Below are 15,247 nucleotides of genomic sequence, written 5' to 3' on the forward strand. Positions count from 1 at the left end.
ATCAGGTTTTCTTCCAGAATGGTCCTGTATTTGGCTCCATCCATCTTCCCATCAATTTTAACCATCTTCCCTGTCCCTGCTGAAGAAAAGCAGACCCAAACCATGATGCTGCCACCACCATGTTTGACAGTGGGGATGGTGTGTTCAGCTGTGTTGCTTTTACGCCAAACATAACGTTTTGCATTGTTGCCAAAAAGTTCAATTTTGGTTTCATCTGACCAGAGCACCTTCTTCCACATGTTTGGAGTGTCTCCCAGGTGGCTTGTGGCAAACTTTAAACGACACTTTTTATGGATATCTTTAAGAAATGGCTTTCTTCTTGCCACTCTTCCATAAAGGCCAGATTTGTGCAATATACGACTGATTGTTGTCCTATGGACAGAGTCTCCCACCTCAGCTGTAGATCTCTGCAGTTCATCCAGAGTGATCATGGGCCTCTTGGCTGCATCTCTGATCAGTCTTCTCCTTGTATGAGCTGAAAGTTTAGAGGGACGGCCAGGTCTTGGTAGATTTGCAGTGGTCTGATACTCCTTCCATTTCAATATTATCGCTTGCACAGTGCTCCTTGGGATGTTTAAAGCTTGGGAAATATTTTTGTATCCAAATCCGGCTTTAAACTTCTTCACAACAGTATCTCGGACCTGCCTGGTGTGTTCCTTGTTCTTCATGATGCTCTCTGCGCTTTTAACGGACCTCTGAGACTATCACAGTGCAGGTGCATTTATACGGAGACTTGATTACACACAGGTGGATTGTATTTATCATCATTAGTCATTTAGGTCAACATTGGATCATTCAGAGATCCTCACTGAACTTCTGGAGAGAGTTTGCTGCACTGAAAGTAAAGGGGCTGAATAATTTTGCACGCCCAATTTTTCAGTTTTTGATTTGTTAAAAAAGTTTGAAATATCCAATAAATGTCGTTCCACTTCATGATTGTGTCCCACTTGTTGTTGATTCTTCACAAAAAAATACAGTTTTATATCTTTATGTTTGAAGCCTGAAATGTGGCAAAAGGTCGCAAAGTTCAAGGGGGCCGAATACTTTCGCAAGGCACTGTACGTATCCCCAACACTTCACACAGGAGCAACAGATCAATAGACACCCCGCCCAGACCAGCGAGACACTCTCCAAGACCTGCGGGACCCCCCTGGACCTACACATAGCGGACCCACGTCAAGAGGACTTACATCCAGACCACAGCACCCCCAGCCACATCCACACCCCCAACCCAACCAATCAACACCCCCCTAAGTCAACCATGCCCACACCCCATTTAGGCCCTCTCAGATCAGACCTATGCCCCTCCTGCCCATCCCATGCACCCCACCCCCACAAAAAGGGCCTCAACATGGAAGTCACACATACGCCCAGGCAGTGAGCGGGCAAACAGGCCCAACCGTGACTCTTACACTTGTCCAAGCCAATAGCATGTACCAGATGCTCAGCAGGTTCTGCTCACACTTACTGGCCTGAGACCAAACCACACGACCAACAACATTGGACACTTTATGGAACACAAAGCCTTCACTATCTCATCCTGGAATATCCAAGGCCTGAGGTCATCTGCCTTTGGCCTAAAGAGCAGGAACCCGGACTTCACCAAAGAAATCAGTAATACAGACATTGTCATCCTACAAGATACATGGTATAGAGGAGACAGACCCACTGGTTACCCTCTAGGTTACAGAGAGCTGGTAGTCCTATCCACCAAACTACCAGGTGTGAAATAGGGAAGGGACTAATTTGGTATAGAGCAGATCTAACTCACTCAGATCTAACTCACTACATTAAATTAATCAAAACAGGAACATTTTACATTTGGCTAGAAATTCTAAAGGAAATAATCTTAACAGAGAAAAATGTCCTCCTGTGTGCTACCTATATCCCTCCACTAGAATCCCCATACTTTAATGAAGTCAGCTTCTCCATCCTGGAGGGGGAAATCAATCATTTCCAGGCCCAGGGACATGTACTAGTCTGTGGCGACCTAAATGCCAGAACCAGACAAGAACCTGACACCCTCAGCACACAGAGGGACAAACAGGTGACAGCATTCCCTCCCCCATATGCCCCCCTAGGCACAACTATGACAACATAACCAACCAAAACAGGCCACAACTCCTGCAGCTCTGTCGCACGCTGGGTATCTACATAGTCAATGGTAGGCATCGAGGGGACTCCTATGGTAGGTACACCTATAGCTCATCTCTTGGCAGTAGTACTGTAGACTACTTTATCACTGACTTCAACCCAGAGTCTCTCAGAGCGTTCACAGTCAGCCCACTGACACCCCTATCAGACCACAGCAAAATCACAGTCTACTTGAACAGAGCAATCCTCAATCATGAGGTATCAAAGCCAAAGGAACTGAGTAACATTAAGAAATGCTATAGATGGAAGTAATGCATTTTGGAATCCTACCAAAAAACAATTAGGCAACAACAAATTCAATCCCTTTTAGACAATTTCCTGGATAAAATGTTCCACTGTAATAGTGAAGGTATAAACTTGGCAGTAGAAAATCTTAACAGTATATTTGACCTCTCAGCTTCCCTATCAAATCAAAAAATCTCAAGTAGAAAACCGAAGAAAATGAATTAACAATGACAAATGGTTTGATGAAGAATGCAAAAATCTAAGAAAGAAATTGAGAAACCTGTCCAACCTAAGACATAGAGACCCGGAAAACCTGAGTCTACGCCTTCACTATGGTGAATCTCTAAAACAATACAGAAATACACTATGGAAAAAGAAGGAACAGCACGTCAGAAATCAGCTCAATGTAATTGACGAATACATAGACTCTAACCACTTCTGGGAAAATTGGAAAGCACTAAACAAACACAAAGAATTATCTATCCAAAATGGAGATGTATGGGTAAACCACTTCTCCAATCTTTTTGGCTCTATAACAAAGAATAAAGAGCAAAAACATATACAGGATCAAATAGAAATCTTAGAATCAACTATTAAAGACTACCAGAACCCACTGGATTCTCCAATTACCTTGAATGAGCTACAGGACAAATAAAAACCCTCCAACCCAAAAAGGCATGTGGTGTTGATGATATCCTTAATGAAATGATCAAATATACAGACAACAAATTCCAATTGGCTATACTAAAACTCTTTAACATCATCCTTAGCTCTGGCATCTTCCCCAATATTTGGAACCAAGGACTGATCACCCCAATCCTCAAAAGTGGAGACAAATTTGACCCCAATAACTACCGTGGGATATGCGTCAACAGCAACCTTGGGAAAATCCTCTGCATTATCATTAACAGCAGACTCGTACATTTCCTCAATAAAAACAATGCACTGAGCAAATGGCAAATTGGCTTTTTACCAAATTACCGTACAACAGACCATGTATTCACCCTGCACACCCTAATTGACAACCAAACAAACCAAAACAAAGGCAAAGTCTTCTCATGCTTTGTTGATTTCAAAAAAGCCTTCGACTCAATTTGGCATGAGGGTCTGCTTTACAAATTGATGGAAAGTGGTGTTGGGGTAAAACACATGACATTATAAAATCCATGTACACAAACATCAAGTGTGCGGTTAAAATTGGCAAAAAACACACACATTTCTTCACACAGGGCCGTGGGGTGAGACAGGGATGCAGCTTAAGCCCCACCCTCTTCAACATATATATCAACGAATTGGCACGGGCACTACAAAAGTCTGCAGCACCCGGCCTCACCCTACTAGAATCTGAAGTCAAATGTCTACTGCTTGCTGATGATCTGGTGCTTCTGTCACCAACCAAGGAGGGCCTACAGCAGCACCTAGATATTCTGCACAGATTCTGCCAGACCTGGGTCCTGACAGTAAATATCAGTAAGACCAAAATAATGGTGTTCCAAAAAAGGTCCAGTCGCCAGGACCACAAATACCAATTCCATCTAGACACCATTGCCCTAGAGCACACAAAAAACTATACATGCCTTGGCCTAAACATCAGCGCCACAGGTGACTTCCACAAAGCTGTGAACGATCTGAGAGACAAGGCAAGAAGGGCATTCTATGCCATCAAAAGGAACATAAAATTCAACATACCAATTAGGATCTGGCTAAAAATACTTGAATCAGTCATAGAGCCCATTGCCTTTTATGGTTGTGAGATCTGGGGTCCACTCACCAACCAAGACTTCACAAAATGGGACAAACACCAAGTTGAGACTCTGCATGCAGAATTCTGCTAAAATATCCTCTGTGTACAAGGTAGAACACCAAATAATGCTTGCAGAGCAGAATTAGGCCGATACCCACTAATTATCAAAATCCAGAAAAGAGCCGTTAAATTCTACAACCACCTAAAAGGAAGCGATTCCCAAACCTTCCATAACAAAGCCATCACCTACAGAGAGATGAACCTGGAGAAGAGTCCCCTAAGCAAGCTGGTCCTGGGGCTCTGTTTACGAACACAAACACAACAGGACAGGAACACAATTAGACCCAAGCAAATCATGAGAAAACAAAAAGAGAATTACTTGACACATTGGAAAGAATTAACAAAAAAACTGAGTAAACTAGAATGCTATTTGGCCCTAAACAGAGAATACACAGTGACAGAATACCTCACCACTGTGACTGACCCAAACTTAAGGAAAGCTTTGACTATGCACAGACTCGGTGAGCATAGCCTTGCTATTGAGAAAGGCCGCCGTAGGCAGACCTGGCTCTCAAGAGAAGACAGGCTATGTGCACACTGCCCACAAAATGAGGTGGAAACTGAGCTGCACTTCCTAACCTCCTGCCCAATGTATGACCATATTAGAGACACATATTTTCTTCAGATTACACAGATCCACAAAGAATTCCAAAACAAACCCAATTTTGATAAACTCCCGTATCTACTGGGTGAAATTCCACAGTGTGCCATCACAGCAGCAATATTTGTAACCTGTTGCCACAAGAAAAGGGCAACCAGTGAAGAACAAACACCATTGTAAATACAACCCTTATTTATGCTTTTTTATTTTCCCTTGTGTACTTCAACCATTTGTACATTGTTATAACACTGTATATATATATAATATGACATTTGTAATGTCATTGTTTTGAAACTTCTGTATGTGTAATGTTTACTGTTCATTTTTATTGTTTATTTCACTTTTGTATATTATCTACCTCACTTTGGCAATGTTAACACGTTTCCCATGCCAATAAAGCCCCTTGAATTGAATTGAATTGAATTGAGAGAGAGCGAGAGAGAGACACAGACAGACAGACAGACAGACAGACAGACAGACAGACAGACAGACAGACAGACAGACAGACAGACAGACAGACAGACAGACAGACAGACAGACAGACAGAGACAGAGAGAGGTTGACATCTCTTTGGTCTTGGCCATAGTGGAGTTTGGAGTGTGCCTGTTTGAGGTTGTGGACAGGTGTCGTTTATACTGATAACAAGTTCAAACAGGTGCCATTAATACAGGTAATGAGTGGAGGACAGAGGAGCCTCTTAAAGAAGAAGTTACAGGTCTGTGAGAGCCAGAAATCTTGCTTGTTTGTAGGTGACCAAATACTTATTTTCCACCATAATTTGCCAATAAATTCATAAAAAAATCCTACAATGTGATTTTCTGGATTTTTTTACTCATTTTGTCTGTCATAGTTGAAGTGTACCTATGATTAAAATTACAGGCCTCTCTCATCTTTTTATGTGGGAGAACTTGCACAATTGGTGGCTGATTAAATACTTTTTTGCCCCACTGTACATGTAGGTAGAGTTATTAAAGTGACTATGCATAGATGATAACAGCAGAGAGTAGCAGTGGTGTAAAAGAGGGTGGGAGTGGGGGGGAATGCAAATAGTCTGGGTAGCCATTTGATTAGGTGTTTATGAGTCTTATGGCTCGGGGGTAGAAACTGTTTAGAAATCCTCTTGGACCTAGACTCCGGTACCGCTTGCTGTGCAGTAGCAGAGAGAAAGTCTATGACTAGAGTGGCTTGTTGTGATTGGACCATGTTAGTTTGTTGGTGATGTGGACACCAAGGAGCTTGAAGCTCTTAACCTGCTCCACTGCAGCCCCGTTGATGAGAATGGGAGTGTGCTGGGTCCTCTTTTTCCTGTAGTCCACAATCATCTCCTTTGCCTTGATCACATTGAGGGAAAGGTTGTTGTCCTGGCACCACACGACCAGGTTTCTGACCTCCTCCCTATAGGCTGTCTCGTCGTTGTCGGTGATCAGGCCTGCCACTGTTGTCTCATCTGGAAACTTAATGATGATGTTAGAGTCAGCCTGGCGGTCTGCTTAAAACATGTTGGTATTACAGACTCGGACAGGGAGAGGTTGAAAATGTCAGTGAAGACACTTGCCAGTTGGTCAGCGCGTGCTCGCAGTACACGTCCTGGTAATCCGTCTGGCCCTGCGGCCTTGTGAATGTTGACCTGTTTAAAGGTCTTACTCACATCGGCTGTGAAGAGCGTGATCACACAGTCTTCCAGAACAGCTGGTGCTCTCATGCATGTTTCAGTGTTATTTGCCTCGAAGTGAGCATAGAAGTAGTTTAGCTCGTCTGGTAGGCTCATGTCACTGGTCAGCTCTTGGCTGTGCTTTCCTTTGTAGTCTGTAATGGTTTGCAAGCCCTGCCACATCCAACGAGCGTCAGAGCCGATGTAGTACGATTCGATCTTAGTCCTGTATTGACGCATTGCCTGTTTGATGGTTCGTCGGAGGGCATAGCGGGATTTCTTATAAGCTTCCGGGTTAGAGTCCCGCTCCTTGAAAGCGGCAGCTCTACCCTTTATCTCAGTGCTTTTGTTGCCTGTAATCCATGGCTTCTGGTTGGGGTATGTACATACAGTCACTGTGGGGACGACGTCATCGATGCACTTATTGATAAAGTCAATGATTGATGTGGTGTACTCCTCAATGCCAGCAGAGGAATCCCATAGTGACAACTGTAAAGTTTGGTGGAGGAGGAATAATGGTCAGGGGCTGTTTTTCATGGTTCGGGCTAGGCCCCTTAGTTTCAGGGAAGGAAAATCTTAACATACAGCATAAAATGACTCTGTAGATGATTCTGTGTTCCAACTTTGTGGAAAAAGTTTGGGGAAGGACCTTTCCTGTTTCAGCATGACAATGCCCGAAGCACAAAGCGAGGTCGATACAAGAAATGGTTTGCCGAGATCGGTGCGGAAGGCCTTGACTGACCTGCACAGAGCCCTGACCTCAACCCCTTCGAACACCTTTGGGAGGAATTGGAACACAGACTGCAAGCCAGGCCTAATCACCCAACATCTGTGTCCGACCTTAATGCACTTGTGGCTGAATGGAAGCAAGTCCCCGCAGCAATGTTCCAACATCTAGTGGTTGGCCATCCAGAACAGTGAAGGCTGTTATAGCAGCGTCAGGGGGATCAACTTTTGGAATGAGATGTTCGACTATCAGGTGTCCACATACTTTTGGTCCAGGCTGAATTCAGGTGGTTGTCACTCTTCATTGATAACAGGCTGGGTGTAAGTGACTCAGCTCCGTTTCTCTTTCTGACTCCAGAGATAACAACCTAAAAACATTCATTTACCTTCATATGACTTGAGTTTTAAAAATATAAATAGATATTTCAGCTGCAACTATTCCTCATCCTCTTGCTGCAGCCTGGACTTATATCTTTCACATACTTCCTCATCGGTCAGAGGTTCCCTGCTGAATTCAGGTGGTTGAAACATTCAATTGTCACTCTTCGTTGATAACAGGCTGGGTGTAGGTGATTCTGCTCCCTTCCACTTTCTGACTCTGGAGATAAAAACATTGAAACATTAGCTTACCTTTCATGTGGCCACACTATAACACGTCTTGTGTTGAATCCCAGCCAAGATGTTATTACTTAATTGTTTACAAATAACAACAATGTAAACAAACTATGTTTAGCTTGAAAAGATATTTTAAAAACCATCATGTGAATGTCATGGACTGTCAGCCCTAGCATCTAGAGCACTGTCTATGCAGTTGAGAGGGGTTACATTTTTCTGTCTTTAAAAGCACACTCCTTAATTTGTTCTTTAGCCAAATGTTTTTTGGCTATAAAGCGTATTAAAATAAATTAATAAACAAACAAAAAGTGCAGATGGCGATATGGATGTAAAGGACTGACAGTCCATGATATGATCATATGTATGCAGAACTTCAGAATTCATTCAGTACCGCTTATAACTAATGCCTTGAAGGAAGCTCATTTTAGAGACAGGGGTCTCCTCTCTCTCTCTCTCTCTCTCACTCTCTCTAGAGTCGTTGCAGAGGCAGTGGTCTTCTTCTCTCCCTCCCCAGATAGAGTCGATGCAAAGGCCACTTCCCCTTAATCTCTCTCCCCAGAGAGACTCATTAGTCGACCCTCAGAGGAAGCATTAGTCAACCCTCAGCAAAAGTTCCTTAGATACAGATAACAAAGATTAATTGTCAATACTTCACAACTGAACAATAGTAAATCATGAACAAGAACCATAAACAAGTAGACTTTTATTGTTCATCATCCATTCAGCACTGACAATAATCATTTTCTTCAGAATAACAAACCATGTTACTCATATTTTGTATCTCGCTCTGACTCTGACTCATTATACAGAAACATGTCCAAGTTGTTTTGGCTTTGACTGGTTGAATAGGTAGGCAAGTTTTATTTGGTCACAATCAAGAAGTTACCAAGAAAGAAATGGTCACATTCTGTATGTGTTTGGTATCTTGCTAAATCAACGTATTACTTGCATCTTACAATTTTATAATAGGCCTACAGAGCCCAAACTTCAGACCTAACATGTGAACACCAAGACATTTTATCCAACATTTGCTCTGATGATTAATCTAAAATATTGAATCACTATTTTCATCTAACATCACAGTATTAAAGCATAATTCTAAACACTTTTCTAACCATTATACACTTTTTAAATATTTTTTATATCAAATATAAATATATTAAACCCCCGCCTTAGACAAGGGTTCCCCAACTGGCTACCCACCGTAGGAATTTGTCTCGCAGCTGGTTTTATTTGTCCCCGCAAGTTTCCTGAGCAAAAAAATTTAATAATTAAAAAAAAAACTTTTAAAATGTTTTTCTTTACATTGTTGGACATAAAAGACCGTAAAAACACCAGGAAATCAGCTCCAAGTGATTTTAATTTAAGAGATCTGTTCCCAATTATTCCCATGTACAATAGAGAGACACGTGGTCTTATACAAATGCAAGCAAGATTTGAAATAATAATGTTTTAGTCAAACATTTTCTCTGTTTGGGCTTCTTGTGGTCAATTTGCAGTCAACAAATGATTTGTAATTATGTTCCGGCCCCCGACCATTCGCTCAACAAAAAAAATCTAGTAACACACAGAAACATTTTCTCTGACACAACTGCTGACACGTCCTCTGGTTCTTTAACTTTCGATTTAACTAGTAACGTGCATAAACCCTTTTTTCGAGAAAATGTATTTCACTGAGCAATTTTATTAGTATTAAATCATATAATTTCCCATTTTTTTGGAGCATACAATATAGCAAAGTATTTTAATCATGTATTTTATACATTCCCTTTTGCTCATCTTTATCAAGGGTGACAATATCCCAGGTTAAATCATTGGATTTACGCTCCCTCGAGGGATAAAGGAGATTTAACTAACCCAGTCAGTCGAAATCAACCATGGCCACTAGATGCCAGCAAATACCAAGAGAACGTTTCATTGTTGACCGCCTGAAAAGGCACCCGGTCTCATGTTTTGCTAGAAGATCAGTACCAAGACATAACAATTATTTATTTAATTGGCAACATTACTGTTTAAAATGTTAAACACTGTCCTATGAGTTATTAGTTGGTGGACAAGCCATTCCATCACTTAACATCCATTACGCCTTTCTATTAATATACTGTCCATAATCTCTATAAGCAGTTTCATATACACTACATAGGTATTTACATGGTTCATTTTTATATTTCTTAATTCCTTTCTTTTTCTTTTTGGATTAGTGTGTATTGTTTTGTATTGTTAGGTATTACTGCACTGTTGGTGCTAGAAGCACAAGCATTCTGCTGCACCTGTGATAACATCTGCAAAATATGTTTAAGTTAACAATAAAATTAGATTTTGATTTAATTTGAGATATTTTTATTATTGGTATTTATTTAGGATCCCCATTAGCTGTTGCCAAGGCAGCAGCTACTCTTCCTGGGGTCCAGTAATATTAAAGCTGGTATATACAATTTAAAATATGACATTACATTTCATAACATTTAAGTGTGTTCCCTCAGGCCACTACTCTAGTACCACATATCTATAACACAAAATCCATGTGTAAGTGTGTAGAGTGCGAGTCTCATCATGTTCATGTATAGGGTATGTCCTATAACGACATTCATAATGTTGAAATCCTTCAAAGCCATTCTCTGTGACTTTTGCAACAAAACATCTAATCATCAACAACTTAAAAAACAGGGGAAATATACTATTTCCAATTTGGAATCAGTGGATTTTACACCGTCTAAAAACAATAATAATAGTCCTGCATTTGTAAAAAATATATATAGCCTAAATACATTTTTAAAATGCGACCATGATCCTGAAGTCAATAGGAAAATGAATTGAAACACATACCCCTACAATATGTATCAAATATTCAGACATACTGAACATCCAAATGAACCCTCCAAACACATGTGTTTCTGAAAACATTTTGGGAAAATTTCTCCCGCCCGCAGTTTGACAGCTGATTTCGATTTTGTAGGCTACAACGAGCCTTAAAAGTGTTCCACAAGGAGAGAGGGGAGGGCTGGGCATGTTCCCCATTATCTCCCCACCACACTCTCCTTCCCTCACTAACCAATATGTTATACTTAACGGGATTGTACTGCTTCATAAAGGCGGCCTGAAAAATATTGATACCTCTAATTGACTCCAATGTGTTATGGAGGCGCACTCTCGATTCGACTCTCACAGGGCTTACTGGAACTATCTAGTGCAATTATCCATCTGCTCGGGATTCGCTGAATCAAATGACTGCATTTTCCAGACCGCTGTAAATCCCTGAAATTGCGCCAGCTAATTTGACATAACATAGCGCATCTGCGATTTTTTTTGCCAGCTTTGGAAATAAGAGGGCAGGTCTATTAAGTGCACAGGCAGCCTGCTAACACTGGGTCATCATGGCTATACAGATCTATTTCTCTGGGCCCAGACAATAGTGTCATGGCTATTTTCTCCTAAATGTAGCTTGTGACAGTAATGTGTCTCTCTGTAGGCTACCTGCCTGTGTTGGTTAGGGACAGTGAGCATTTTTGTTGAATTCCAACATTTTGTAAGACTATCTTTCCCAGACTAAATTGTAAATGTTTTATCCACAAGGATATTTTTTTCCCCCAAAGTCATAGAAAAAAAGCCTTTTAAAACATACCTGTCATAGAGATATTTGAATAATATTCTGAATTAAAATACATTTTACAGTCATTAAGAGTAGTGAGTGCATAAATGTGCATACTGGTCCCCCATAGGAAATGAACCCACCATCCTGGCAATGCAAGTGCCATGCTCTACCAGCTGAGCCAAGTGCCATGCTCTACCAGCTGAGCCAAGAGCCACACAGGACAATCAAACAGTTTTTAAAAAATTATCCCAAATCAACTAGTTTTACAAAGTCTAAAATCCAAGTCACCTTGTAAATAATTACTTTGACATCTAAAATGTGTTACACAAACTCACCATGAGATAATTTAGGTGAAACTGTATTTTGTCAACAGTTTATATTTATTAGAAGAAGAATTCTACCCAAGGAATGCATCATACCTTTAGAAGCAGTTCCTAACCCTCAGCTAAGCACTGCATACATAACTATAGTCTAGAAGTCAATGTCACTTTTTTGCACATGTTGTCATGTTACCGTGTAGTATCTTTGGGGATAGAAAACTTGAGTTGCCGACTTGTGCATAATTGCACTACATATGCATATCGTATTCTTGTGTGAGACAACAGTTACTCCTAGATTTCAGGAACAGATGATAGCTTTCCTCCAAGATGAGCCATCTAGGAACAAAACAGAAAGGACAAGCAACAAGGAAAATGTCCATAATAATCTGTATGTGTGTGTGTGTGTGTGTGTGTGTGTGTGTGTGTGTGTGTGTGTGTGTGTGTGTGTGTGTGTGTGTGTGTGTGTGTGTGTGTGTGTGTGTGTGTGTGTGTGTGTGTGTGTGTGTGTGTGTATATCAGAAGAAGAGCATAACGTACCTCGCTTGTCCTACAGGTGATCAAGGTCAAAAACTAAATGAAAAGCTTGATTGCGGACATATTTTGATGAATTGTTTATTTTACAGTGACTGCCCTCAAAATAAGGTAATAATACCTTACAGCAGCACTTCCTTTGTGTCAACCAGCCAACCAGAAGGCATATTCTTCCTCCACATGACACACATTTCTGACTGAACAAGGAACTGGAACAAAATTAGTTTGTATTTGTTTTCCATGTAACACACAATAGGGCAATTATCTCATGAATTATCACAACATTTCAAAGACCAGTCATTCTATTGTGTAGAGGTTAAGTGGTGTAGCAGACAAAATATTGCATTGAGGCTTTCAGGCCTCTTGGGGCATTGACTGAATGACTGAATGACAGAAGCTCATCATGGAGTTGTCCTTTTTACTTTAGGAGCAAGGCATAACATGGGCCAAGCATGTACATATTAAAAATAACATATCAAATCATTGAAATAAGTAAACATTTAAATCTGAAGAAGATATGAACTTTAACTAGTGAATAAGTTGAAGCTCATAGGCTTACTGTAACGTATGTCAATTCGGAGCTCACATGAAAGATCAAGTCTTCTACACTGACCATGTTCAAAGTTCTGAGGGGTGAAAAATGAAAGGGCAAAATGGGTTTGTTTAGACACGCAGCGACACTGACCCTGAATGTCAGAGTGCCACGGCATGCTTGGTTGATTATCCCCTTGAGTCACACAATGAAATTGTATCAGGCCATATGAATTCTATACTGAACAAAAATATAAACACAAGAATAAACACAAGAATTTTAAACGAGTTACAGTTCATACTATGAAATCAGTCAATTGAAATAAATTAATTAGGCCCTAATCTTTGGATTTCACATGACTGGGCAGTGGCGCAACCATGGGTGGGCCTAGGAGTGCATAGGCTCACCCACTTGGGAGCCAGGCCCAGCCAATCAGAATGATTTTTTTCCCACAAAAGGGCTTTATTACAGACAGAAATACTCCACAGCTGTCCGGGTGGCTGGTCTCAGACCATCCTGCGGGTGAAGAAGCTGGATGTGGAGGTCCTGGGCTGGTGTAGTTACACATGGGCTGCGTTTGTGAAGCCAGTTGGAGGTATTGCCAAATTCTCTAAAACGACGTTGGAGGCATGCAGTCAGTATGCCAATTGCACACTCCCTCAAAACTTGAGACATCAGTGGCATTGTGTGATAAAACAGCACATTTTAGAGAGGCCTTTCATTGTCCTCAGCACAAGGTGCACCTGTGTAATGATCATGCTGTTTAATCAGCTTCTTGATATGCCACACCTGTCAGGTGGATGGATTATTTTGGCAAAGGATAAATGCTCACTAACAGGGATGTGAAAAAATTGTGCACAACATTTAGAAAGAAATAAGCTTTTTGTACGTATGGACATTTTCAGGGGTCATTTTATTTCAGCTCATGAAACATGGGACCAATACATGTTGCGTTTATATATTTTTGCTTCTATCTACTGACTCATGTAGACCCCCACTGGTTATTCTCTGTCACTTACTGTAGCGAAAGCTAATTAAAGACCACAAGTGTTTCATGTTTTATTTCCATGGATTTAGGCTTGTTGTCTGGTGAATAATGAGCAACGAAAAGCGAGGAAATCTTTGTTCCAATTACGGAGGCAAAATAAATAGAGAAGTTGTGGTGAAACAAAATGAAACACCTGAGACTCGCCGGAAAACAGGAGCACATGCCCCATTAGGAATGAATTGTGAGTACCTGCTACCACCGAAGGAGTTGGTCAGTATGCCACAGACCTGGGTTCAAATATTATTTGAAATCATTTCAACTACTTGATTGAGCTTGCCTGGCTTAGGGGACAATAATAATACTACCAAAAACAGCAAAACCTTACACACCTGGCACTCCAGGCAGGCTAGAAAAAAACATTGAGAGGATTTCAAAGATTTCAAAAAGTATTTGAACCCAGGTCTGGTGTGCCACTACTACCTCCCTCACAGCTCCTACTTGATCTTCATTTGATGACACATGACACACATCTCCGTATGTAAGGTGAACGTGAAGCCTTGTATAGGCTTAGCCTCAGAGGCATCAAACGGAGAGGGGGAATGTACTGTAATCAGTCAACGTCAGGTACATGAAGCGTGGTTGTATATGGTTGGAAAAAAGTTGATGAATGACCTTTTTTCAACCACGGTAGTTCATGTACCCCGTGACATCGACTGAGTTGGAGACCTTTCAGGATCACAATCAATCAACAATACAAACGTGATAAAATTAAATTATAATGAGACTCAATTACATTGACTGTTGAAGGCCAAGAAAGGCATGTTTTGATATCCCAGACTCATTTAAGGACCCACACTGGATGATTATGAAATATTGTTGTATCCAGAGCAAGCCTCTCTCATTCTAAGAACATCAAAAGGAGATGAATTATACAGTCATGGTCATCTATGGTGACACAGTGCCTAGTCTACCGTGACATTTGAGTGTAGCATTAGCATAGTACTCTTATGATTATGTGTTCTACTGCCCATGTAAAAACATTTCACGTTTCGCCAAATACAAATCCGACAGTGATTCTAGCCTTTGAGCCTAGTCCTATTACAACAGCGAAATAAATCTGCTTTCAGATAAGTGTCTGCGTATTATTTCGATGGTATCTGTATATAAACGCTGATATTACAAACATCCACTTCCTATCTGGAGTATCCCGCTAAACCATGGGTGTCTAGTATAATACAGTTAAATCATTACAAAAAGGAAAATGGAAAGAGGAGCAAAAAATCTATTTGGTCCTTTAAATTGTTTACAAATCTCCAAGCGACAGGCAGCCTTGACGAAAGCCTCCCGTCCCGCTGTTTAGGAAGAGAGAGAGAGAGAGTAGGGCAAAACAGTCCCTGGGAGCATTTGCATTTATATAGTTTCCGCATAAAAATTACACAACACATTTTTATCTTCATTAGGACCTAATAAAGACGGGTTATCAATGCCGATGCGGAATATTAATAATG

The sequence above is a fragment of the Oncorhynchus mykiss genome, chromosome 1 (genome assembly GCF_057628025.1).
Source record: "Oncorhynchus mykiss isolate SJ-2025 chromosome 1, ASM5762802v1, whole genome shotgun sequence".
In the NCBI taxonomy this organism is placed as follows: Eukaryota; Metazoa; Chordata; class Actinopteri; order Salmoniformes; family Salmonidae; genus Oncorhynchus; species Oncorhynchus mykiss.